The following is a 5,012-nucleotide window of genomic DNA, read 5'->3' on the forward strand; positions in this document are numbered from 1 at the left end:
TCGCTGGCAACGTCAGGAGGAAGGACGGAGGCTAAGTGGTAGTAGCGTGTCGTTTTCGAGGCGATGCGGTACAGGGAGAATTGCGCCTCGACCTGATGAAACCAAACTTGCGGGTCCTGTGGCCAGAAAGATGGGAGACGCAGTTGCACGGCCGAGACGTCCTGCGGACGTGAGGCTTGTTCGGTTGAGGGTGCATTCGATTCAGTCATTGTCTTCGTCCGAGGTCACCACTTGTAGGCTTATGCCACAGGAGCGAAAGAAAGACACGCCTGAACGATAACCGATGCCAGCCAAGAACGCGAGCCGTGGCTTCACGTGCCACGGCCTAGCGCCTTCTTTATTTTCTTCTCTCGCCATCGCGCGCTCTCCGGTTTGCGCGCCGCCCGAACGAGGGCGCTACAAGTCAAACAAGGAAAACTTATTGATCAGGCACTACCAGCATTAATGTACACAGCTGATATAGTGCTAATGGCCAACAACAAGGAAGATTTGCAGAGATTGATGAACATCTGCGGTAATGAGGGAGACAGCTTAGATTTTAGATTCAGTAAGGAAAAATCAGCGGTCATGATTTTCAATGACAACGAAAGTAGTGAGCTTAGGATACAGGAGGTCACGCTAGAGATAACAGATAAATACAAATATCTGGGCGTATGGATAAGCAATGGGACCGAGTACCTGAGGGAACACGAAATATACGTGACGACTAAAGGTAACAGAAATGCAGCAGTGATGAAAAATAGGGCACTGTGGAATTACAATAGGTATGATGTTGTGACAGGAATATGGAAAGGGGTCATGGTTTCTGGGCTGACGTTCGGCAATGCGGTCTTGTGCATGAGATCAGAAGTTCAAGCAGGATTAGAAATTAAGCAACGTGGAATAGGTAGGCTTGCTTTAGGAGCTCACGGGAATACACCAAATCAGGGAGTACAAGGTGATATGGGATGGACATCATTTGAGGGCAGCGAAGCTAGCAGCAAGATAAAATTTGAGATGCGATTGAGAGAAATGAAGGAGGAGCGTTGGGCTAGGAAGGTTTTCAGCTACTTGTACATGAATAATGTCGATACAAAATGGAGGAAGCGAACCAGGAAGTTGACTGGTAAATACTTAGAAAACAGCAGGTGGCCAAACCAAAAAGAACTATCGGTTAAGAAGAAAGTGAAGGAAACGGAGACTGACATGTGGAAAATGGGCATGATTAAGAAGTCCACACTAGAGATCTATCGAACTTTTAAGCAGGAAATTGCCAAGGAAAGGATCTATGATAATACTCGGGGTAGTTCTCTACTGTTTGAGGCAAGGACGGGTGTACTGCGAACCAAGACATATCGAGCCAAATAAGAAGGGGTAGACATAGTATGCAGTGCGTGTGGAGAGGAAGAAGAAACTACCGAACAATTGATAATGTTCTGTAAAGGGCTTCACACTATAGTTCAGGATGATGGCGCAGAGTTTTTCAAAGCACTGGGGTTTAGGGACCGGGAGGGCAAAATAGACTTTAAGCAAGTAGACTTAACTAGAAGGAGGTTATCTGATTACGGGCTAAAGTCAAGGCACGAGTGAAAATTAAACTCTTCACTGCAAAGTACGAATCCTCAAACTCACTTTTTAAGGAAAAAAATAAATATAGTTTTGGGTTCATTAAGTATTACGGCTTGGTGGTGCTAGCCACCGCCCAATCTAAAGGGTACAGCCATATCCATCTATCCATGCGTGCATGCGTCGCTGTCATTCTGCATAGAGGAGAGAAAATTTAGGAGTGGAAGTTAAAACGAATGTTTCATTCAATAGTAGCAGTTTATTCATTAAGTTCCCATTGGTTACGGTTTTACAACTGATACTATGTCAATGCTCTAGTTTTTTTCTTGTTACAGAAAGTGACGTCAGGTCTTTCATTTATTTTAGAAATGTCTCATACTGCTGCGTGCCCTGCTGCACGTCAGATAAAAAAAACTTGGGCACGAGACGCCAGCATGTGCAGTGGTGGTGTCAACTGCAACACCGACGCCGAATTCTCAAGTAGGTGTGATTATAAAATGCTCCACATTTGATAAAAACTGACAGCTAAATTCAAAAGCTAAATCAGAATGCCGCATTCTTCCCTCACGGGTTACAGGCAAATAAATGGGTCACTTTTTTGTTCTTTTCATTTGTTCCTTATTTAAATTGGACGCTGTTCAGTGTATTATTAAAGGCGCGCTGGCGTATTCCAAGCTGCGACGCGTAGCGCGACGTGATTTTATTGCTTTTAGGGACGAAGCTCTTTATTCGCGACTACAGCAATTCATACGGCACCTAGCGGCAATATAGAAAAGCTGCGTACTGAGGTCCAAACAGTCCAAGCGCCAGTCGTATACGGTAGAATCGTGGTAGAATGGTGCCGCCCGTAAAGAAAAATGAACGGTCAAACCTATTTCTTCTTTCTAGGTGAGGCGCCACTGTTAATTTTTTTTAATCGAGCCGATTAAGTGATCATCGTATCCAGTGACGACATGTCGCTGCCGCGCCCGACATAAGCGAATTTCGCAGAGACGCGGAGCACCATGTGCATTATTACACACACAACGCGACCACTTCAAGAACGCCGCTAACTCTTGCGGGACCACTGGTGCCGACTAAGATAGGATGCTTTGCCTCAACAACCCACTACCCTTCTACAAAGCAGCGCAAACTGCAATCACACTGCAGGAAACTCAATAATTGTGTTAACGACAACGAACGCGGTGACCTCCGTGAATCCGCCATGCTGAAACTCCGCAGCGCCCTCTCATGTTCATTGGAGTTGCGAATAGCATCACTTGGTCGTTCGTCCTTTATCCAGCGTAGCCAGCATATCCACGTAATGAATGATATGATGAGTTGGACGAAGCGTTCGTCCGTCTGATGCGTGCTGTGGTGCGATAGGAGTCTACCGACGCATGGACGAACAAACGCATTGACGGATGCATGGACGCTTCGCCCAACTAGTCATTCACTACGTGCATCTGCCGTCATTTTGTTTATTTATTCCTCGCGTGCCGAACAGCGTTTCGCTCCACGTTGAGACGTCCCACTGAATATGCCTCATTTACAAATGAGACCAGTTGTTGCAAGCATGGCTGGATGGCCAGAGTAACAGCCTAAGCAGTGAAGAACACTTCTAAGAAGCAATAAAACCACGTCGCCGCGCAGCTGTGAATACATTAGGGGGTATGCAAGAAATCTTGAAACAGCGTTACAATGAAAGCAGTGCTAGTTCAATAAGAGCAAGAAGAATACATTCAATCGAGTGTAAAAAAGTAATTCATAGACATAAAACGTGGCACTCTTCTTACCTCGCTTGCGGATCAGGCAGCCATTTTTTCTTTCTTTTTCGCCAGTGCCCCCTCCCACACCCCTTGCTATACACTGCAAACTTCGAAGTGTAGTTTCGAGCACATGCGGATCTCTTGCAGAGGCATCGCAAATTTAACTGCTCTAATACGGGCGGCGCCAATCTACAGCAAAGTAAAAACCCATTTGAAAAAAACACCCCGGCGTTGACTGTGGCTTTCGTACTCCTTGACCCAACATTTCCAAGCAAACACAATGTTATATAAAAGCGCAAAACCATTTTTTTTTCACGCCGTAAAAACGCTTCGGCAACCACGTGGTAGTCTTTTGAATCGAAAGTAAGAGCGCCTCGGTGCGGGAAAAAAAGCGGGCCACGCCCACCTCTGGAAACGCGCGCTCTCTGTGCAATTGGGACGGCCAGGGAGAAACCCATTGAGCGCCCGCAATCTCGAAAGCCATGTACACGCTGGTTTTACTGAGGAGTGCGGCGATTGGGACGGCCGGAGAAAACCACGCCTTGCGCCTGCAATCTCGGAGGTCATGGCTACATATAGCTAAGAATCTATATGTAGTGCGAATTGAACCCACGCACGCGATCAAAGTTTTACGTCGTTGGTATATGGAAAGTAATGTGAAGTTTGTTTTGATGGGCAGACTGGCAGTAGCAGATACGTACTGTAGAGAACGAACTTTCGCGGCGTGCAAAAAACAAGTATGACACGGCCATAGCTATGAAAAATAGCCTGAAAAGTTTAGAGCCATGTCCTTTGTACCACTCGAGCATCACCCGCTGACTTAGCTGCGAAGCAAGGTAAACTGCTCGTTTTTTTTTTTAATTTGCCGTCATGCTTGCACTCCCGTTTAATGAGAATATCGACTGTACAATTTTATAAGGCCTGCTGCGTGAACTCGGCTCAGTGTGAGAAGTGCCGAATTTCAGGCACAATATGTTATCGAGCGTGTGATTAGTTTGCGCAATTAGCGCCCACGTAAATGCATAATCTAAGCACTCTGCGGACATTAACACTCACACACGTGATGCGCGTGAAAGAAAGCCGCAGACCTCAAAAGATTACCCTCATAATCCTTGTACGAAGTGTCAGTTTGATTTAGCGCCTCAAATAAATACCATTCTAATGAAGCAACAAAAATAGAACGAGCTAAGCGATTTAAAGCTTGCTGTAAATGCACAGAAGCTCTTCTGGAGCAATGATGCAGCTTTCCCGATACGTGAATTGCAAGCCGTGAACCTTTGACAATTCTGCTGACAATTCAGTTCAGCTGAAAGCAGCCAACAACGCACCGCTAACAGCAGTGTGACGTATGTGAGTGTGACTATTCAACGACATTTACGTCTCACAAACATAATGAATGAAAACATTAGGCTGTTTCAACATACAAACGTAACGGGACTTTCCAAATATGAGGACGCATCGAACAATCGTTACTGCAGTCATTGCATCAACGTGCCGCGTTACTGATTCGGGTTGTCGAAACAAATGATTTCAAGCTAAGAATAGAGTCAGTTAAAACGGAAGGTGAGACCGAGCTAGAAGTTACTTTATTTTTTAACTGCGGGGATACACACTTGTTTTTGTTTTGTTTTGTTTTGTTTTGTTTTTGTCGTATGACTTGTCCGACCACTGATAGTATTACAGATGAATGGCATGCCTTGGTACTGCCTGCACTCTCGT

The sequence above is a fragment of the Rhipicephalus microplus genome, chromosome 1 (genome assembly GCF_043290135.1).
Source record: "Rhipicephalus microplus isolate Deutch F79 chromosome 1, USDA_Rmic, whole genome shotgun sequence".
In the NCBI taxonomy this organism is placed as follows: domain Eukaryota; kingdom Metazoa; phylum Arthropoda; class Arachnida; order Ixodida; family Ixodidae; genus Rhipicephalus; species Rhipicephalus microplus.